Consider the following 23,191-nt stretch of genomic DNA (forward strand, 5'->3'; position numbering starts at 1 on the left):
CCCATTAGCACCTTGAATTTATTGACTCTATTACCTTTTCACTGGTCCATACCTCTCTCATGTCCTCACTTCCCAATTTACCCAGCTTAAATTCTATGCTCCATAACTGTGTCCCTTTCTTACTTCGTTTAATTCACTCCAGCCTAGCTCCTAATGAAATCATGGACCCAAGCAGTGATCACTAATGGTTGTTACATCCCAAGAAAAGACACATTAGATATCATTGGTTGTGCATGATGATGTCCTCTTCTGTGTGCCTGTGTCTGACAGTGTTTTAAGAAAATTTCTATGGCTGGCTCAGTATATGTGACCCCAGTCTGCATGGTCCTCTGTTTCTCAGTACCTTTGTTTGTTGAGTGTGTACCTGTGTGACTGTGTCTACACAGATCTGGTTTGGTATCCCTGTATGTTAGCCTGTGTAGGCTCTGTCCATGTCAGTGTTCATGGGCTGTGTCTGTGCATGGCATGTGGGTCTCTATGTGACTTGTGTCTCTTTGTGAGTGACTGACAGTCACTATACTCGGTGTCCCTGGGTGACTGTGTCTGCATGTGTCTCTGTTTGCTGTTGCCATACATCAGAGTATGTGTGCTTGTATCTGTGTTTGTGTTGTGTGTATGTGTGTGTATGAGTAATGCATGGTCACTCTAGGTGGGTGTCTCTGGGTGATTCAGGGGCTGTGCCTGGCTGCCCCCTTTCTATGTATCTGTGCCTCTGACTGAAAAGAGAGGGTGGGGAGAGAGAGAGAGAGAGAGAGAGAGAGAGAGAGAGAGCAAGCAAAAAGACTCTGATCTAAAATTTTCTCCCCTCCCACTCTCATAGGCCAAGGTCACCATCTTGCAGCCTCAGGATATACTACAGGAGACAGGTGATCCACTGGGTGAGAAGCACCTGCCATCTGTACCCAAGGCTCTCCCCAGATGCAGGAGGGGCTTTCTCCCGGGAAGGAGAGAAGGAAAGAAAGGGGGAAGAAGATGAGGTGACCCCTTGGTATCCCCAAAGGGTCTAGGAATACTCCACCTCCCTGTCTACATTCCCTCCCTGACCCCCCATTCTAGCCCTGACTTACCCTCAAGTCTTAATTCTATTCTGACCCCATCCCCAGCAGATTCACTGAAATGCCATATACCCATACCTACCTCCTGTGCCCATGACCCTTCCCACCACCATCTGTACCTGCCCTGCTCCAGGAGAGCCTCTCCTCTCCTTCCTCCCTCTGTGCTACCAGACTGAGCCAAGCGGGAATGTGTGCCTGGCAAAAACCTGAGCCCCAAGCATTTCTGCCCTTATTGGATCCTAGTCACTAGCCAAGCTTATTTCCAACTCAAAACCTTTACACTGTCCTCTGCCTGGAATACCATTCCCCCAGATCAGTGCACAACTGGCTCCTTCAGGTCACCATTCCAGTCTAAGTTCATGTGTCACCTCAGAAAGGCCTTCTCTGATCACCACTGGTAAGTACCCTCCCTGCTTCATTTCCTTCAGGGCATTCATCACCACCTGACCTAATGTACTGACTTGTTTGTTTTCTGTTTGCTATCTCTGCCAGAATGGCAGCTTCCCTGGGGCAAGGGTTTAGGCCTATTTTGTTCACCAAGGTTTCCCCAGCACCTAGAATATATAGGTGCTCAATAAGGAATTGATGAATTAAAAGATCTCCTGGTGTTAGATGTGGGCCCTAATCGCCCCCAGCCCCCCACTGTGTGCCTCACTGCTAATGGCCCTAACAGAGGGCAGGACAGAGCTGGCTGAAGGTGAAGTCACAGAACCAGTTAGGTCAAGGGCACCAGGCCGGCCTGTACCTGGCAGTTCCGTGCTGGGCACACTCCCTGCACCCAGCCTTGGTTCCTAGGGATCTCACACCTGGGGAGCTGGTGCCCTAACCATGGCAGCTCAGATCAGCAACATGGAGATTTTGTCTAGCTGAGAAGCCTCTGGTGGCCTGGGGTAGGGGGCAGGCCCACAGTCCCTCTAGGGAGGGTAGCCCTGCCACCTCTCCTTCCCCCTGGCCCTGAAAGTGGCAGAGATGGAGGGCCTCTCAGAGTGCTCAGATGCCCACCCTGGCTCTGTGATGAACAACTGCATTCATTTATGGTTTATTCTTCCTAGGTTTCTTCTTTGCAAAAATAAGCAGATACAAGTCTATATTCTCCCTTTTTAAAGATTTTATTTATTTATTTAAGAGAGAGAGAGAGAGAAAATGCAAGCAGGGGGAGAGGGAGAGAATTTCAAGCAGACTCCACACTGAGCATGGATCCCAACAAGGGGCTCAACCTCACAACCCTGAGATCATGAGCTGAGCTGAAACCAAGAGTCAGTGACTTAACCGACTGAGCCACCCAGGTGACCCGATACATGTCTATATTCTTATTTCTTCTTTATTATAAAAAGATAACACTTTATTTTTATTTTTTTAAAGATTTTTATTTATTTATTTGAGAGAGTGTGTGCGCATGCGCGCGCACGAGTGGGGGGAGGGGCAGAGGGAGAGAAAGAAGGAGACTCCCCGCTGAGCAGGGACCCTGACAAGGGGCTCGATCCCAGGACCCTGGCATCATGACCTGAGCCAAAGGCAGATGCTTAATCGACTGAGCCACCCAGGTGCCCCAACACTTTCTTTTTAAAACCCAATAGATGAAATGGCCAATTCACCAAACCATCAAGCCTCCTAGAACCCAACTGATGAAAGCTAATTTACTGAAAAACCAATGTGCTGAATTCTTGAGAATTTGGGAAAATTTGAGTTCCACTCAAGTCCTGGGTGGTCAACCAAATCTAGGTCAATTCACTGCAGCTGTTCTGCTGCCAGAGGCAGCAGCATGGATGATCACAAACCAAATCTTGGGGGGGAGAAAACCCAGAAATGGGTTGTCCTGCTCACTTGGCAATTGGGCACCAGGGGAGGATCCCAGGCAGCAGAGTAGCTTCCTCCCATGGAGCCCAGAGCCAGGGTGAGGCAGGAGTCAGATAGTGAAGATGAGGGGGAGCAAGGTCCATCTCGAAGTCAAACTTTTCTAGATACTGAGAGCCATGAGCTGAGCCTCACCCCAAGAAAAGGCTCTAGTAATCTTAATGATCTCAGGTTTGACAATGAAGTCTTAGGTACGACACCAAAAGTACAGAAAACAAGAGACAAAATAGAAAAATTGGATTTCATCAAAATTCAAAACTTTTGTGCATCAAAGGACATTATCAAGACAATGAAAAGACAACCTACAGAACAGAGCAAAGTATTTATAAACCATATATCTAATATATATTCAAAATAAGTAAAGAACTCTTGCAACTCAACAAAAACAATCTGATTTTTTTTAAAGATTTTATTTATTTATTTTCACACAGAGAGAGAGACACAGAGAGAGAGGGAACACAAGCAGAGGGAGTGGGAGAGGGAGAAGCAGGCTTCCCGCTGAGCAGGGAGCCCGACGTGGGGCTCGATCCCAGGACCCTGGGATCACGGCCTGAGCTGAAGGCAGACACTTAACAACTGAGCCACCCAAGCGCCCCAACAATCTGATTTTTAAAGTGGGCAAAGAGCTTAAATAAATAGTTCTCCAGGGGCTCCTGGGTGGCTCAGTTGGTTAAGTGTCTGCCTTCGGCTCAGGTCATGATCCCAGGGTCCTGGGATTGAGTCCTGCATCAGGCTCCCTGCTCAGTGGGGAGCCTGCTTCTCCTCTCCCTCTGCTGCTTCTCCTGCTTGTGCTCTCTCTCTTCTCTCTCTCTGTCAAATAAATAAATAAGTAAATAAAATCTTAAAAAATATATTTCTCCATAGGTATACAAATGGCCAGGAAGCACATGAAAAGACGCTTAACCGCATTCATCATTAGGGAAATACAGATCAAACCCACAGTGAGGTACCATCCCCACTAGGATAACTGTAGTACAAACAAAGAAGCAAAATAAGTGTAGGCAAGGATGTGGAGAAATTGGAACCCTTGTGCACTGCTGGCGGGAATGAAAAATGGTTCAACCACTGTGGAAACTGTGGAAGTTCCCCAAAAACCTAAACAGAATTACCACAATTCCAGCAATTCCACTACTAGGTAGACACCCAAAAAAAGAACTGAAAACTGTTACTCAACAAATACATGTACACACACATTCACGGCATCACTACTGACAATCGCCAAAAGGTGGAAACAGCCCAGATGTCCATCAACAGATGAATATCGGATAAACAAATTGTGGTATAAACAGACAATGGAATATTATTCAGTCATAAGAAGGTATGAAGTACATGATACATGCTACAATGGGGATGAATCTTGGAAACATTATGTAATGTGAAAGTAGACTCAAAAGGTCACATACTGTATAAAAATCTAGAATAGGTATGGGGCGCCTGGGTGGCTCAGTCGTTAAGCATCTGCCTTTGGCTCAGGTCATGATCCCAGGGTCCTGGGATCGAGCCCTGCATCGGGCTCCCCGCTTGGTGGGAAGCCTGCTTCTCCCTCTCCCTCTGCTTGTGTTCCCTCTCTCACTGTGTCTCTCTCTGTCAAATAAATAAAATCTTTAAAAAAAAAATCTAGAATAGGTAAACCCATTGAGATAGAACACAGATTGGTGATTATCAGAGGCTGGGGATGGAATGGGGAGCGATTGCTTAATGGGTACAGGATTTCCTTTTGGGGGTGAGGGAAACGTTTTGGAGCTAGATAGAGGTAGTGACTATACAACATTGTGAATATACTAATTGCCACTGAATTGCTCACTTTATAATAATTTTATTACAAACTTTTAAAAAAAGGCAAAAAGGAAGAAGAAAGAGGAGAAAAAGAAGAAAGGGAAGGATCGGGGTGGATCCAAATCTTCTGGTGGGGCCTGGGAGAATGGGTTTTCCTTCAGACATTTTTTCCAGCTTTATTTTTTTAAGATTTATTTATTTATTTGAGAGAGAGAGAGAGAATGAGTGCAGGGGGAGGAACAGAGGGAGAGGAAGAGAGAAACTCAAGCAGACTCCATGCAGAGCAGGGAGCTGACACAAGGCTGGCTCCCAGGACCCTGAGATCACAACCTGAGCTGAAACCAAGACTCAGACACTTAACTGACTGAGCCACCCAGGTGCCCGTTTTCCAGCTTTATTGAGATATAATTGACATATAACACTGTAAGTTTAAGGTGTACGATGTATTGATTTGATACATATATACTGTTTGATACATATATACCTTATCACAATAAGGTTAGTTAATGCCTCCTTTACCTCATATAATTACCACTTTGTTGTTGTTGCTGTTGTCGTTGTGTTGTTATGATGAGGATATTAAGACACCATTCTCATAGCAACTTTCAAGTATACAATACAGTGTTACTAACTATAGTCACCAGACTGTACATTAGATCCCAGGAATTTATTCACCTTATAACTGAAAGGTTCTACCCTTTGACCTTTACACATTTTTATCACAGTAATTCATGAGCATAGGAATAAGTCCCATGATCCCAAAGGGCTTTTGGTGAAAAGCAAGATTTCTGTCTGCCCCTCCCCACCCCATACTGCAGCCCCATAGACAAGCACTTTTACCTCTTTGACTTCATTCTGATTTTAGTTCTTCCAGTGCTTAGAATTTTCAGAATATAGGTCTTTCACCTCTTTGGTTAAGTTTATTCCTAGGTATTTTATTATTTTGGGTGTAATTATAAATGGAATTGTTTTCTTAATTTCTCTTTTTTTAAGATTTTTTTTATTTTCAAGCAATATCTACATCCAATGTGGGGCTCAAACTCACAACCCTGAGATCAAGAGTTGCATGCTCTACTGATGAGCCAGCCAGGTGCCCCTTATTTTCTCTTCCTGATGCTTCATTATTAGCGTGTAGAAATGTAACAGATTTCTGTACATTGATCTTGTATCCTGTGACTTTACTGAATTCATTTATCAGTTCTAATAATTTTTTGGTGGAGTCTTTAGGGTTTTCTATATACTGTATCGTGTCATCTGCATACGGTGAAAGTTTTACTTCTTCCCTACCAATTTCGATGCCTTTTATTCCTTTTTCTTGTCTGATTGCTGTGGCTAGGACTTCTAGTACTATGCTGAATAAAGGTGGTGAGAGTGGACATCTTTGTCTTGTTCTTGACCCTAGGGGAAAAGCTCTCACAAACCCCTCAGTTTTTTAAAAGATTTAAGTAGGGCGCCTGGGTGGCTCAGTTGGTTAAGCGACTGCCTTCCGCTCAGGTCATGATCCTGGAGTCCCGGGATCGAGTCCCATGTCGGGCTCCTTGCTCAGCAGGGAGTCTGCTTCTCTCTCTGACCCTCTTCCCTCTCGTGCTATCTCTCATTCTCTCTCTCAAATAAATAAAATCTTTAAAAAAAAATAAAAGATTTAAGTAATCTCTACACTGAATGTGGGGCTTGAACTCATGAACCCAAGATCAAGAGTCCCATGGTCTTCCAACTTGAGCCAGCCAGGTGCCCCCAAAACCCCTCAGTTTTAATGCACATGTTATGAGAGTCCTGATTTATCAGTCATCTACCAACCCTCACATCTCTAGAATTTTAGTTCCTAGATTACTATCACTGTCTCCAATACCACCTCTCCCTTGAACCTTGATGATTTCATTCCTCCTTAAATGACCTTCCATCTTCACATAGAGACCTGGCCTCTCACTTTTTTGACCTTCTTTCCTCCAGTCATCTTCCCATCCACTCACATCCATAAAAATAACCTTGACATTGTTACCCAAACTGGAACAAGTACAGTATTAAGTTCATGCATCCCACTCTCAGACAACTTCTTCCTGTTGTTTCAGCTCATTCTCTCTAGTACCCCAACTATAATAATCACCACACCCTAAGAAACAGACAGTGAAACACCCTAAAGGCTTTGCACCCATGGAACAGACACCTAGGCATATGAGAGACAACTTGCCATGGAAACATCACCCCAAATCATTCTGACTTCAAATTCTGACACAGATCTATGAAAATCTCAGAAACCTCCTACATGGACAGAACTCCCAAAACTCAGGTATGTCACAGACTGGACACAAATCTCCAAAAGCATCAGAAACTTCACACCCTGGGACACAGACCACTCCCAAAAGTACAGGGATTTCACAACCTGGGACACAGACCCCACAACAGCACAGATCTCATCCTCTGTAACATATCTGCAAATAACTTAGATACCTCATACATCAGATACATATCCCTTAAAAGTTCTGAGACTTCAAACCCTGACACAAACCTGCCCAAACCTCAGAGACCTCAAAACCTAGAAGGAGACTCCCCAATCTTCTCAGACACCTCACACACCAGGCATGAATGCTCAAAGGGCTCAGAGGCACCACACACCAGACCTAAACATCTTAAAAACTATGTACTCTGAAACACAGACCCACAAAAAGCTCATAAACCACATATGGTGGGCACAGACTCCCAAAAGCCGATACAACTCATGCTATGGACACAGAATCCCAAACCAATTTTAGACTTTACACCTTGGGACACAGAAACCCTGAAAGAATGCAAACATCAGATCCTAGAACAAGAAACTTTAAATCAGCTCAAAGATTATCATTAGATGGCCCATCTCCACAAAGGCATAATAGAGAATTTAACACCTAGAGACACCACCCTACAAAGAGTTCAGAGACCACACATGCTGAAAAAGATCCCACAAGAGAGACATCTCATTCTATGATAAAATCACCCAAACAGCCTTAGATACCACACATGTAGGGATATAGACCCACAAAGTGCTTGGGTGCTATCATCTCAGACAGAAACCCAGACAGCTGAGTGACCTCACATTCTGGATGTAGGTACTAAATCAGCTCAGAGGCCTGAAACATACCTCTGAACAGTAATCAGGAATGAAAACCTTGGGGCGTCTGGGTGGCTCAGTTGGTTAAGCATCTGCCTTCAGCTCAGGTCCTGATCCCAGGGTCCTGGGATCGAGCCCCACATCGGGCTCCCTCAGCCGGGGAGTCTGTTTCTCCCTCTCCCTTCCCCCACTCATGCTCTCTCTCACTTGTTCTTTCTCTTAAATAAATAAAATCTTTAAAAATAAAAATAAAAAATAAAAAAAGGAATGAAAACCTTAAAATGCCAGAGCCTCCACACTCAGGGACACAGACCCACAGAATATTAAATCTTCACCATCAGGGAGAGTCTCACAAAGGTTGAGAGTCCCCGCACCCTGGATAGCAGAAACACAAAGAGCTCAGAGGCCTTGTATCCAGGCAGAAAATAAACAAATCACCTTGAAGAATTCATAACCTAGAAAACAGGGTACCAAAAAACTTAAGAGACCTCACACCTGGGACACAGGCCACAGAAGAGCTCAGAGATTTCACTCCGTGGAACAAAGACTCAAATAACTCAGATACCATACACCATGGTATAGAGACTCTACAGATTAGACTACAGATGAAAGATATCACAACTTGGATAAAGTCCCTCAAGCAGCTCAGACACCTCATACCCTCATACACAGAACACCCAGTTATCACCATATGCTAAGATGCCTCCATCAGCCTTTGAGATTTCACAACTTGGAAGAAAGAGTCCCAAAATTACTTGTCCATTTAATATCCTGCAAAGAGACACTAAAAAGCTCAATGACCTCGCATTTTGGACATAGTTGCTAAATCACCTCAGAAACCTGTCACAAAGCTAAACACACCTTGGAATAGCAACATGGCCTTAAATCCAAGGAGAGAACATTCAGAGATGTTTACAGTGAGGGATGCTGACCCTCAAAACATCAAGTACTTCACAATAATGGAAACGGACTCAAAGATTTCAGAGAATTCATGCTACAGTCAAAAGTAAACCAGCTCAGAGATTGCACATACCAGGAAGTATGAGATGTCACACATTGAGAAGTAGAACCCCCCAAGGTTTCAGAAGCCTCATAGCCTGAGGCATTCTGAAACTCGGATTCCCAAATATCCCCAGGAGTTCACAGCCCCGAACAAAGAAGCACAAACATCTCAGTGACCTTACATTTGTGACACAGACTCCCAAACACATCCAGAACCTCATGCCATGGGTCAGCAACCCCAAATAGCTCAGCAACCCCAAATATCTAGAAACATAGACCCAAAATACTCAAAGTCTTCACATATTGGGAAACAGAACCCCAAACAGTTCACAGACCCCAAACTCTAGGACACAAATCCCCCAAAGAACTATGAGCTCTCATACTAGGCTTAATATTTAAGGGACCAAAGAGAAGCCTCACACTGCCCCCTACAGATAAAGGACACAGTCTAGGTGGTCTGGCCTTGTGGCTGTTGTCTCCCTCCTCCAGCTCTGGGGGCAGGGAGGGAGCTTTCTCTGAATTCTGCGTTATCCTTCTTGTGAGACCCTAGTGGAGTTCCTGGAGTAAAAGCCTGCACTCACTCCACAAGCTTCACAGTCTCCTTCCAGTTGGTCTCCAGCAATTTGTCAAAATTTCTTTTAATGTTCTTCTTAGCTCACTTAGCTCACTTAGCACCCAGTGGCTTCCTACTCAGGTGAACAAATGCTCTGGTCTTATGTCTCCCTGGGGGCAACTTGTTTCTCTCCAGATTTCAGGATAGCCATCTCTCCTGTGATCTCAGTTCTCTGATGAGTTTACATAGTCTTCAATTTGCTCCTATCTTTCTTGTAAGGATGGGAGTTTTTTTCTGCAGTTCTTGACATGTCCAAGTTGAAACCAAACGTCTTTTATTTTTTATCTTAAAAACTTTCCTTCTTTCAATTTATTTTTTTAAAGATGTATTTATTTGAGAGAAAGAGAAAGAGAGTGCAAGCTGGGAGAGGGGCAGAGGAAGAGGAAGAGAATCTCAAGCAGATGCCCCACTGAGCTTGAAGCCCCACGGAGGGCTCAATCCCTGAGCCCAGGTCAGATGCTTAACCAACTGAGTCACCCAGGTGCCCCTCCTCCTTTTCAATTTAAAAAAGGAGGGTGGAGGGCTTCGGAGGCTGACTCAGTTAGTGGAGCATGTGACTCTTGATCTCAGGGCTGTGGGTTTGAGCCCCACGTTGGGTGTAGAGATTACTTAAAAATAAAATAAAATAAAACTCTCCTCCTTTTTATGTATTTCTCTTAAGCCATTATCTGTTGTGTTTCTTTGCTCTGGTGGTCCTTCTAGTTTAGTCATTTCTTTTTTTTTTTTTAAAGATTTTATTTATTTATTTGAGAGAGAGAGAGAATGAGAGATACAGAGCACGAGAAGGAAGAGGGTCAGAGGGAGAAGCAGACTCCCTGCTGAGCGGTGAGCCCGATGCGGGACTCGATCCCGGGACTCCAGGATCATGACCTGAGCCGAAGGCAGTCGCTTAACCAACTGAGCCACCCAGGCGCCCTCTAGTTTAGTCATTTCTGAAATAATTTTGTTCAGTTGGGGTGCCTGGGTGGCTCGGATGGTTAAGCATCTGCCTTTGGCTCAGGTCATGATCTCGGGGTCCTGGGACTGAGCCCCGCATCAGGCTCCCTGCTCAGCGGGGAGTCTGCTTCTCCCTCTCCCTTTGCCCCTCCCCCTGCTTGGGCTCTCTTTCTCTCAGATGAATAAAATCTTTTTTTAAAAAAAAAGAAATAATTTTGGGGCGCCTGAGTGGCTCAGGCGTTAAGCGTCTGCCTTCGGCTCAGGTCATGATCCCAGGGTCCTGGGATTGAGCCCCGCATCGGGCTCCCTGCTCGGCGGGAAGCCTGCTTCTCCCTTTCCCACTCCCCCTGCTTGTGTTCCCTCTCTCGCTGTTTGTTTCTCTCTCTGTCAAACAAATAAATAAAATCTAAAAAAAAAAAAAAAGAAAAGAAATATTTTTGTTTTGTTTCTAATTCTTTCTTGAATTCTACTATCTCATTTCTGAATTTTTCTCATTCTGATTTATACTGTTCTTTCATATCTTGTATTATTTCTTAATCTATTAGCTCATTTGGAAATACTAAGATGGAGTTTTCATTTGTTTTATAGGCACGTCTTTCTGGCATTCTCTCATTGCCTATAGGGACGTTATTCTGCTCCTTATCCTCTTTCTTCTTCCGATAAATTTACACGGGATTTGACCTCCATTCTTTCATACGGAATTAATTTTCTTGAATGTTTAGAAGGGAGGCATGGTTCAAGATAACTTTTCTAACTTCATAGCTCTATAGCTCCCTCTTCTGTTTTTGTAAAGAGCTCAAAACTGTGGGAGCTGGCTTTTGGAGGTATTGGGGCTTCTGTTCTCCCTCACTTTTACGTGGAGCTTCTTCTTTCCTTTACTCCTAATTTTTACTCCAGGTGTTAGTAATTTGAATTCTCACTCCACCCCCACCCTCCCAATCAGTCCTACTAGGAGTTTTCCTATTTCATTGACCTTTAAGGGGTTCCTGGCTGGCTTGGTCCATAGAGCACGCAACTCTTGATCTCAGGGTTGTAAGTTCCAGGCCCATGTTGGGTGTAGAGAGTACTTAAAAATAAAATCTTTAAAAAAAAAAAAGAAGAGGTAAGAAAGAAGAAAAAAGAAGTAGGATTCAAAAAGTTACTTGGTAAAAAATAAGTTCAACTATATTAATAATTTTGATACTTTAAACAATAAAATAAGGGGTGCCTGGGTGGTTCAGTCAGTTAAATGTCCAACTCTTGATTTTAGCTCCGTTCAGGATCTCAGGGTCAGGGATTGAGCCCCGCCTTGGGCTCTGGGCTGGGTGTGGAGCCTGCTTAAGATTTTCTCTCTCTCCCGGGCGCCTGGGTGGCTCAGTTGGTTGAGCGACTGCCTTCGGCTCAGGTCATGATCCTGGAGTCCCGGGATCGAGTCCCACATCGGGCTCCCTGCTCAGCGGGGAGTCTGCTTCTCCCTCTGACCCTCTTTCCTCTCGAGCTCTCTATCTCTCATTCTCTCTCTCTCAAATAAATAAATAAAAAATCTTAAAAAAAAAGATTTTCTCTCTCTCCCTCCCCTCCCCCCGCTCTCTCTATTATTAAAATAAAATAATTAGTAAAACTTGTTTCATAAAAAAAGTGCCAACATACTGTCATATGCTGCAGGTAGGAATGGTAAATAGTACAAGACCTGTGGAGGACAATTTGGCAATATCTATTGAAATTACAAATGCACATATACCCCTTGACACAGTAATTCCATTTCTGTGGCTATGCAAAATAATGCACATACAAGATTATTTATTACAGCATTTTTATAGTTAGAAACTGGAAACAACCCAAGATTAAGTAAATTATGGTACATGAACACAAACATGTTAAGAAGCTGCAAAAAAAGAATGAGGAAGCTGTCTGTGCAGTGATATGTATAGATTTCTAGGATATTTAGTTAATAAAGCAAGATGCAATGCCGTATATCTAGTGTGCTACCTTTTGCGTAAGAGAGAGGGGGGCGTATACATTTGTATTGCTTGTATGTGCATAAAGATATTCTGGATGGATACACACTAAACTAATAAAGATGGTTACAGAAGAAAACCCAAGTTCTTTGGCCTGGAATACAAGTCCTTCTAGGATATGCTTTGAAGCCAGACTGCCTGACACTTCTTTTAGTATACAAGACTTTGGTCAAATTAATGTTTCCTCATCTGAAGCATAAGGATAATAGTACCTATACTCACAGGGTTGTGAGGATTAAATGGATTAATACACATAAAGTGTCTGGCACATAGTTAACATGCAATAAACATTAGCTAATTTATCATCTCTGTTGTCTGGCTCTAGCCTAACTTTCCATCCGTATACTGAACAGCTCCCTTACGATTCTCAAGCCCAGCTGCATAGTAGGATCACCCGGAAGACCTTTTAAAAAATACTGAAAAAATACTCTTTGCAGATGACATGATACTATATATAGAAAAGCCTAAAGACTCCACCAAAAACTATTAGAACTGATAAGTGAATTCAGTAAAGTCACAGGATACAAGATCAATGCACAGAAATCTGTCACATTTCTACACACTATAATGAAGCAGCCGAAAGAGAAAATAAGAAAGCAATCCCATTTACAATTACACCAAAAATAATAAAATACTTAGCAATATACTTAACCAAAGAGGTGAAAAAACCTATATTCTGAAAACTCTAAGACATTGATGAGAGAAATTGAAGGTGACACAAAGAAATGGAAAGACATTCCATGCTCATGGCTTGGAAGAACAAGTATCGCTAAAATGTCCATACTACCAAAAGCAATCTACACACTTAATGCAATTTTGATAGGGATCAAAATACCAACAGCATTTTTTACAGGACCAGAACAAACAATCCTAACATTTGTATGGAAACACAGAAGACACCCCCAAGAGCCAAAGCAATCTTGAAAAAGAAAAACAAAGCTGGAGGCATCACAATTCCAGACTTCAAGCTATATTACAAAGCTGTAGTAATCAAAACAGCATGGTGCTGACACAAAAATAGACACATAGATCAATAGAACGGAACGGAAAACCCAAAAATAAACCTACAATTATATGGTCCATTAATCTTTGACAAAGGAGGCAAGACTATACAATGGGAAAAAGACAGTCTCTTCAATAAATGGTGTTGGGAAAACTGGACAGTAACATGCAAAAGAATGAAACTGGACCACTTTCTTACACCATACACAAAAATAAACTCAAAATGGATTAAAGACCTAAATGGGAGACCTGAAACCATAAAACTCCTAGAAGAAAACATAGGCAGTAATTTCTCTGACATTGGCCATAGCACCATCTTTCTAGATATGTCTCCTGAGGCAGGGAAACAAAAGCAAAAATAAACTACTGGGACTACACCAAAATAAAATCTTCTGTGCAACAAAGGAAGCAATCAACAAAACTAAAAGACAACCTACTGAATGGGAGAATATATTTGCAAAGGACATATCCAGTAGAGAGTTAGTATCCAAAAAATATAAAGAACTTATACAACTCAACACCCAAAAAACAAATAGTCCAACTAAAAAATAGGCAGAGGACAGGAACAGACATTTCCCCAAAGAAGACATCCAGATGGTCAACAGACACACGAAAAAATGTTCGACATCACTCATCATCAGGGAAATGCAAATCAAAACTACAAGGAGATATCACCTCACACCTGTAAGAATGGCTAACTTTAAAAACACAAGAAACAACAGGTGTTGGTGAGGATGTGGAGAACAAGGAACACTTGTGCACTGTGGGTGGGAATGCAAACTGGTGCAGCCTCTGTGGAAGACAGTATGGAGGTTCCTCAAATAGTTAAACAGTTAAAAATAGAACTACCCTACAATCCAGTAATTGCACTACTGGGTATTTACCCAAAGAATACAAAAACACTAATGCAAAGGTTTACATGTACCCCCTATGTTTTAGGGGCATTATTTACAATAGCCAAATTATGGAAGTAGCCCAAGTGTTCGCCGATAGATGAATGGATAAGGAAGTGGTATATATATATATATACACACACAATGGAATATATTATTCAGCCATCAAAAAGAATGAAACCTTGCCAATTGCAACAACATGGATGGATCTAGAGACTATAATACTAAGTGAAATAAGTCAGAGAAAGACAAATACCATATGATTTCAATTCTATGTGGAATTTAAGAAACAAATGAACAAAGGGAAAAAAAGAGAGAGAGAGAGAGACAAACCAAGAAACAGACTCTTAACTATAGAGAACAAGCTGATGGTTACCAGAGGGGAGGTGGGTGGGGGAATGGGTGAAATAGGTAGTGGGGATTAAGGAGCACACTTATCACCATGAGCACTGAGTCATGTATAGAATTGTTGAATCACTATATTGTACGCCTGAAACTAATATAACACTGTATGTTAACTATACTGGAATTAAAATGAAAAGCTTTAAAAAAAAGAGAGAGAAAGGGGGGTGATGAACTGGCTCACACATCTAGTGTATTTGTCAACCATTTCCGTGTAATTAACAACCATGCAAATTTCAAAAAAAAAAAATACCGATGCCTGGGTCCCACCCCCAGACCACATAAATCAGAATCACTGGGGCTCTGGGGAAGGGGAGGCATTGGAGCCCAGGCATGGATATTTTTTTTTTAAAGATTTTATTTATTTATTCATGAGAGACAGAGAGAGAGAGAGAGAGAGAGAGAGAAGCAGAGGGAGAAGCAGGCTCCCCGCTGAGCAGGGAGCCCGATGCGGGACTCGATCCCAGGACCCTGGGATCATGACCTGAGCCGAAGGCAGACGCTTAACCATCTGAGCCACCCAGGCGCCCCGGCATGGATATTTTTAAAAAGCGCTCCAGATGGTTTCACTCATTTGTATCGGATTATTGGTCCCCTCGATGCACTGACACACATCAGGCTCATTCCTGCATCCACACTTCCCCCCACCCCTGCTTGGGAAGCCTTCTCCACCCCACATCTCTGCCTCTTGAGTTTCTATCATTTCCAAGCCTTAAATTAGATGCCCTCTCCTCCATGAGGACCTCCTCGTTCTACTCTTCTCTTTGATGATTCCCTGATGCCTACAGGGTAAAACCCGAACAGGCCTCATCACCCACTTCTGTTCCACCACACATTTATTCCCGGTGCTTCTACCATACCAATTTGCCCTTCCACAACCACACTTATGCCTAAGCCTTTGCATGTGCTCTCCCCAACCCCCAGCCTCAACAATGCCCTCAACAAACTCCTACTCACCCTTCAAGACTCAGCTCGGGCAGCACTCCTACAAAGCTCACTCTGAGCCCCTCTGCCAGTCTCCCCAAGACTCCTCTCTCTGCCCTCTGTTCCCTAGCACTTTAGATTTATTACTGGCACTCAGCACATTGTGTTAATTGTCTTGTATTTGCCTGGGTTGCCTGTGAGTCTGTTTCTTGAAAGCAAGAATTGTAATTTTTCCATCTCTCTTACTTCCCTGCAGCACAGACCTTGCATAAAGGAAGAACTTACAGAACGTTTGCTGAATGCTATTACTCTGTAGGGGGTTACTGGTATTCAGTGTGAAAACTGCTGGTCTCCCCTTCAAGTTAAAGCCCGATAACTGAACACAATAGTCTAAGCCTAGTATGAACAGCACTGAGGAAACTGGATTATTACCTCTCATTTTAGCCCATTTCTTTCCATAGAATCTAGGGCTAAGATCTCAATACCTTATTTACATCCCATTATCAAGCCAGGCTTTGAGGTCTAAGATCTTATTAATGTTAATAAGCCAGTCTTTGAGTACCGCCTCCTCAACCAACTCACTGCCTGATAAATTGCTTTGCCTAGGCGATGGTTCAAAGCCTCGGCTATACATTCAAAACCAGCTGGGGAGCTTTTCGACATCCTGCAGCTCAGGCCGCCCTGCAGGCCCATTACATTAGATCTGGGCGTGGGTCCCAGGCATCAGTGTTTTCTGAAGCTCCCAGGCAATCCCGAAGAGTGGCCAACAGTGAGAATCACTGGTAGATCTGAAGCTATACAGCTCCTTCCGTCGGCTCTGCCCTTTTATTTCTTCCTCCCCTGTCTACCTTTCCTTCCTATCCTCATCTCCACGCTCCTCTCCTCCCCCTCCCACTTGCTGCTCTCTGGTCGCTCACACTTGTCTTGCTGACACAACTCACATTATCAGCCGGATGGCAACGGGGTAGTGGAAAGTGCACTGAGCTAGGAATAGTAAGCCTGGGCCTCTGCCCCTTTGTGGTCCTGGGGCAAGTCCCTTCACTCTCTCCATCTTCGTTTCTTCTTGAGTCAAATGGGGATCATAACACTTGGTCTGCCTCCTCAGGAGGCGTATGTGAGGATCACAGGAAATAACGGACCCTGAAGTCCTTTGGGTGCTGGTGAGCACCATGTAAATATCGAGAATTCTAGAGCTTTGCTACCAACATGGGGGCCATACAGTGTTAACACTGCTGGCACAAAACAAGACTCTATTGTGTTTACAAAATACTATGAAACATTTATGGATGCATTCACATCAAGTTGGAGAACAAAACATGCATGAGCATGATGAACTCCAGATTCAGAATAATGGTAACTGGGGAAGGAAAGGGGATGTACCTGAAGGAATTGCAGAGGGGGGTTCAACTGCTTTGTTAATGCTCTCTGCTTAAAAAATCAAATCTGGGGGCACCTGGGTGGCTCAGTCAGTTAAGCGGTTGCCTTTGGCTCAGGTCGTGATCCTGGGGTCCTGGGATGGAGCCCCGCATCAGGCTCCCTGCTCAGCGGGGAGCCTACTTCTCCCTCTCCCTACCACTCCCCCCTGCTGTGTGCTCTCTCTCCCCCACAACTCTCTGTGTCAAATAAACAAACAATCTTTTAAAAAATCAAATCTGGGGGCACCTGGGGGTGCAGTCAGTTGAGCTTCTGACTCTTGGTTTCAGCTCAGGTCCTGATCTCAGGATCCTGGGATTGAGCCCCACGTTGGGCTCCACGCTCAGCGTGGAGTCTTCTTGAAATTCTCTCTCTTCCTCTCCCCCTCCCACTCATGTTGTCTCTCTCTCTAAAATAAATAAATAAAATATTTTAAAAAAATAAAACATAAATTAAAAATAAAAAATAAGATCTGAAGTAAACATGCTGAAACATGAAGATCTCATTAAACTGGGGATGTTTTTTATTAACATCTGCCTTTCTGCACACTTGAAAAGAAGATAATAAAATAACTATATCCAACATAAGTATCCAATATAAACATTTTAAAGCAAAATAAATAGGTGCACCTGGCTGGCTCTGTTGGAAGTCTGCAACTCTTGATCTCGGGGGTTGTGAGTTTAAGCCCCACGTTGGGTGCAGAGATTACTTAAAAATAAAGTCTTTTTAAAAATAAAATAAAGTGAAATAAATAAAAAGGGATTCTTATCATCTTGCCCTAGGTTCATTCTATTGTCCACCTTAGTATAGTGGCAGGAAAAGATAAATCTTGGAATTAACAGCCACTTCAAATCCTTTACATAAGATAGAAATGTATAAATTAGTAACTCCATAAATTTAGAAAAATGTGTCTGTGTCCTCTACCTGATTTTGGAGACATCAGTGAGGACATTTTTTGCATGCACTGTACCAAGTAACGAATGCTCAATTCTGCTGAAATAAACAAAAGGAATGGGAAAGAGAGACCCAGAAAGAGCCCGACAGGGGAAAGGGAAAGGGATGCAGCAGGGGGCAAGAGGGGCTCAGTTACCTGAATGAAGTCACGCTCAAGCATCAGTGAGTACCTGGATGCATCACACTCTCCCCTGTTCCATCCTCACTGCTGTTTCTCCATGGAGGGGTTGAACACGCCCACTGGACTACCGCTATGGGCCCTGTAATCAGGTAACGTACATTCATTGTTCATGGCACTGTTTTGTTTTGTTTTTTAAGATTTTATTTATTTATTTGAGAGAGAGAGAATGAGAGAGAGAGCATGAGAGAGGGGAGGGTCAGAGGGAGAAGCAGACTCCCCGCCGAGCAGGGAGCCTGATGCGGGACTCGATCCCGGGACTCCAGGATCATGACCTGAGCCGAAGGCAGTCAATTAGCCAACTGAGCCACCCAGGCGCCCTGTTTTGTTTTGTTTTTTAAGACAGCTGCTTAGATGCTTCAGCTTTTTCAATAACCTTACACCTGGTCTGCTACCCTAGCAATTACTAGCTCAGCGCCTGGCACACAAGCCACAGCTTGCCTGGCTAGTACCTTCATTCTGTTTAGACAAAGGTGCCCTTCTGGGCAGACCACCCCTCCTGTTCACAGTGTGGCCAGCCTGTGGTTATTAGAAGAAGGCACCCCTCTCTCCTGGCTGATGCAGCCCTGCACAGCTGGGTGACCACAGAAAGGGTTAACTTTTAGATTCCTGTCCTCATTCCCTCAGTACAAGGTGTCCTGTACAGTAAATATGTGTGTGACCTCACTGGGTGGCCCTGCTGGCACATAAATACTAGTGATTTGGCCCCTGACTGTCCCTAAGACCTCAGACTTAATTATCCAACTCTCCCCAGCCCTGCCCTGATGTGCTGCATTCACTGTGTGTTCCTGCACCCCGGGTCTTTTCACTTGCTCTTCCCTCCAGATTGCTTTCCTTCCCAGACCTTGGCATATCTGGGTTCTCAGTTCACCAATAGAGTAAATTCCTTCTCCAGGTCTCCCAGGTCTTCAATATCGTCACTACCTGAAAGTCTTCTCTACGTGTTTGTTATCGGTTCCATCTCCCTTGAGAACTGCAGAAACTTTCCGCACAAACCCTCCATTCAAACACTCCCACTCCCCCTACCCCACATTAAAGGATTTGACGAAACTTTGACTTGGCTTCTAGCAGCCTAAGGCTGCAAGCTGAACCGGCCCAGCCCTTTTTTGAGTTCCTGTCTGAAAAAGCTCAGGACTGTCAAAAAAATTTCCCATTTGCTCTAGCCAGAACCTGATGGTGAGCCCATGACCCCCCTTTCTTAGAGCATTTGCTAAAAATGGCTTTCAACTGTGAATTCTTCCTTTCCCTTTGAGATGTATATGTATCTCCTACAACTCAGAAAGTGATTTCTTAAGGACCTGAGAGCCATTCCTTTGAAATGTAATCATAAGAAAGGCTAGGGCCTCTACCTCCCAGTCTCTGTGGAGGAGAGCATCCTAACTTCCTTAAGTGCCCACTAGCAGACACAGCAGGCCTAATTGCTTTTATACAGACTAAACTTCTTACCCGATTTTTGTCATTTTTCACTTCCCTGACTCTACTTGAGCCCTTGCCCCCTCCTCCCTCACCCTCCCTTTAAAATAACCAGTCACGGGGCGCCTGGGTCCAACTCTTGTTTCGGGCTCAGGTCATGATCTCAGGGTCGGGAGACAGCCCCGTGTAGGGCTCCCCGCTCAGCAGGGAGTCTGCTTTCCCTCTCCCTCTGCCCCTCCCCTCCCGCCCCCCCACGGAAATAAATAAATAAATCTCTAAAAAATGAAATAAAATACCCAGTCACTCCTGCACAAATTGGGACAGAGCTCAGCTCTTTCCCCTACTGACAGTAGTTACTGAATAAAATTTGTTTTCACTGCTTTAACTAATATCCAGTTTTGTTTGTTGTTGACACCCTCCACCTTCACCCTCCCTCAGAGACTCAAGGACAGGGACCATGTCCGTTTTGGTCACTGCTGAATCCTCAGTGCCTGCAAGAACACCTGGCCCAACACACATTGGCTGAATGAACAAATAAATGTTTGTTAAAATGTATGTAGTAAAAAGGCCCCAAGATTGAGAGACAGGAGAACTAGATTTTAGTCTCATCAGTTGTCTCGGTTAACTAATTTGTTAACTGAGTCAACTTGATTCAGCTTCTATTTACGTGACCTGGGCAGGATACAGAACCTCTCTGCCTCAGTTTCCTCCACTTCCTTCCTTCCAGAGTTGTTGGAAAGATTGAAATAAGGTGAGAGAAACACAAAAGTGTGAGAGCAGGTGCTCAGAAAATGATTTCCAATCTTCACCTTCTACTGGGTTTCTCTTATGTGATCTCACCCAGAGCAACATAAGCTTGTGCTCCTAAGAGTGCCCACTCTGGAGTCTGACTGCCTGTGAGGTCCTGCTTTGCTCTTTACTAGTTATGTGACTTTGCGAAGGGGCTTAACTTTCCAGGACTTACTTTCTTCATCTGTAAACTGGGGGTGATTGTAATACCTACCTCATAGGATTGTTGTGAGGATTAACAGAGTAAATACACTCACAACAGAGCCTGACCCAGCGTAATACAATGTCAGATGGTATGACTGGACCTCGGGATCCTCATTCATAAAAAGCATTGGGTTTTCAGGTCCCCGACGCCTCTGTAACTTTGCACCTGCAGCTGGAGAAGCCAATGGCTCTTTTCCCTTTCTGTACAAGGGTCTGGTATCAGAATCATTAATTTAGTCGCACACTGGGTTTCTGCGCACCTCCTTCAGGCTTCACTTCCTGATCAGTGGTCTGAGGTCACTCTCTGGGCGCTTGCCAGGCCCGTCTGGCGTCTTCCTCAGGCCCAGTGGCGGATGAGGAAGCAGGGGTTCTTCCCAGGCCACATAGGCGGCTCCATCGCAGGTCTTTCAACCCTGCCCCGCCCTCACGGAACCCCCCTTTTTTATTTAGAGTCCCCCAGGGTGTGGGGCGGGGCCCTGGAACTTCCTGGAAGACTAGGGGTGGGGTGCAGCGCAGTTACTGTCCAAATTTAGATTTTTCTGCCGGGGGGGCTGACCTGGGGGCGACCAGACTTGATGGGGTCCCTTCTAGGGCCTGGAGATGTAAGGACGGAATCCAGAGGTGTTTCCTCCGGGGTTTCACACACTCACTCCCTTCAGTCCTCTGGTTTCCGGTCTCCTCCAGGGGACTGCAAAGTGCAATCCAGGCGAAAAAAGCAACCCCGAGTGCCCTTCTACCTCCGAGGACTCTGCGCCAGCTTAAACCGCCCTTGGCGGCCGCACTTAACTCTTCCGCCGTCTGTGACTTGTCGCTGTCACACACCCCTTCGTCCAAATCCTCTAACAGCCGCCTACTATAGGCTAGTCTACGGTCCTCGCACTCAATAGCCCCGCCAGCTCCACAGGGTACTCCCCCAACTCCACTGGGAACTTGATTGAGCGGGATACGCATGCGCGGACAGCGCCTCCACCGAGTACAGCCCGACCCCTTGGGAAGGCCCGGTCGGAGGGCGGAGAGCGCATGCGCGGATGTCGCGCGCCTCTCCAGCAGGCAAGGCGCTGCCAGACAGCGTGGCAGCGCCAAGCTGAACTGGTGCATTTCCTAGCCCCCTGACGCCCTTCTTCTTCTCCCTGGGTCTTGTCTTCCCACACTAATTCAGGTCTATAGGCCCCGTATTGGAGTCTTGGTGTGAATCCTTCCGTTTAGCTAGCAGTCCCTCTAATAAAATAAGTGACAAGGACAGTGAATCTAAGGTGACTTTGCTTAGAGGGGGTGCAGCCTGTAGGTCGCCATACAATCCTTGGTCCCAGAGCCGGCGTCTTTCCCCACCTGGAAGTCGCAGAAATAAAAAAGGAATTTGCCGCCTGCCCAAGCCCCTTCACCAGAACTTTTAGTTTCCCTCAGGCCTTCTGAGGGCCTGAGCCACCTTTGGGCTCCCTGTGATGACGAATCAGTGTCTCCTCACTGTGCCCCACACTCCCACCATTGGGATAGTCTCACATGACGCAAGTGGACTAAGATAGAAGGCACAGCAGTAGGGATGATCGTTACTACTCACTGACCACCTTTTATGGCAGACATAGTATGCTCAGATAAAGCAAATGAGTATTCATATTCCCATTTCACAGAAGAGGAAATTGAGGCTGGGAGACGAAGACAACCCGTGTCCCATGCGTGCCCCTTCAGTGGGTGCGTGGTCAAGACTTACTACAGACACTTCCTCTAAATCCTCCCACCCGGAATGGGCACCCCCACATTATGGGCCCCCCACTTCTGGGTGCTGCTGCCCCAACCAGGCTGACTCATCTCCCCCACAGTTATTTATTCTGTTCCAAGTCTTTATTAAACTCCACCAGTTGAGGAGGGGAGGGGATTATCAGAATCTTTCCCTAGTCCACGCAATTCGGGGGCTGGGGGAGTTGGAGAAATTAGTCAAACTGATGTAGGAAAGACGTTAGGGTTCGAAGCCTACAGCCAAGAAAGAATTCTTGAGACATCTTTGGTGCAAAAAGGTGATGTTATTATAGCATGGGGATAGGACCTGTGGGCAGAAAGAGCTGCACTGGTGTCATGAGAAATGGCCCATTTATATACTTTCAAGTTGGAAGGGGGTTGGGGATAGCATAAGTCTCTAAGGAATTTTGGAAGCCAGGTTTTCAGGACCTTGAGGGGAGCTAGCTATTGTTAGGAAAAGGTCATTTATTACCGTCTAATAAAACCGTAGTCATGAGACCCTTCAGATGTATATCGGTGGGCCATATGCTTGGGGGATGATTGCCAACATGTATCTTGGGGGAGGGTGGGTTAGAGATAAAGGAAGTTTCCAAAAGAATTTTTATTAAAGTAAGCTTACAGGATCCTGGCGTGGGGGGCGGGGGGGGGGAGGTGGAGGGAGGGTCCGGCTAGATTGCCTTTTTCCCTTAACAAAGTGTCAACATTGAGGCAGTTGAGTCCCTAGAGGAGTGTCACTCTACCTGTTTCAGGGACTTGTCAATGGGCTGTGGGTAGTAAGGAAATTTAATAATTTTTCTTCTGCCTTTGTTTCCCACATCAAAACTCCCAGGCTGGAGAGCTAGGAGGCCCAGAGAGGGCCAAGCCCCGTGTGTGCCTCTGCCCATGAGGGTGGGGGGCTTCTGCTCTGCCTCCATTAGGAGGAGAGGTGGTGTGGCACCCCTTGAGGGAGAAGAATGGTCTCGCCCAC

The 23,191-nt window shown here is 44.9% G+C and overlaps 1 long non-coding RNA gene across 1 annotated transcript in view; it reads right to left on the reverse strand.

Moving 5' to 3' along the window:
• LOC113931522 overlaps nt 1-21,400 on the reverse strand; it is a 36,252-nt gene extending 14,852 nt beyond the window's left edge. The window contains exons 1-2 of the long non-coding RNA XR_003522736.1: nt 20,501-21,400; nt 18,043-18,166 (exon numbers count right to left, since the gene is read on the reverse strand). This is a non-coding gene — a long non-coding RNA (uncharacterized LOC113931522). The remainder of the gene's footprint in view (nt 1-18,042; nt 18,167-20,500) is intronic.
• Between the last annotated feature and the right edge of the window lie 1,791 nt (nt 21,401-23,191).

This window comes from Zalophus californianus, chromosome X (assembly GCF_009762305.2).
Source record: "Zalophus californianus isolate mZalCal1 chromosome X, mZalCal1.pri.v2, whole genome shotgun sequence".
Classification (NCBI taxonomy): Eukaryota; Metazoa; Chordata; class Mammalia; order Carnivora; family Otariidae; genus Zalophus; species Zalophus californianus.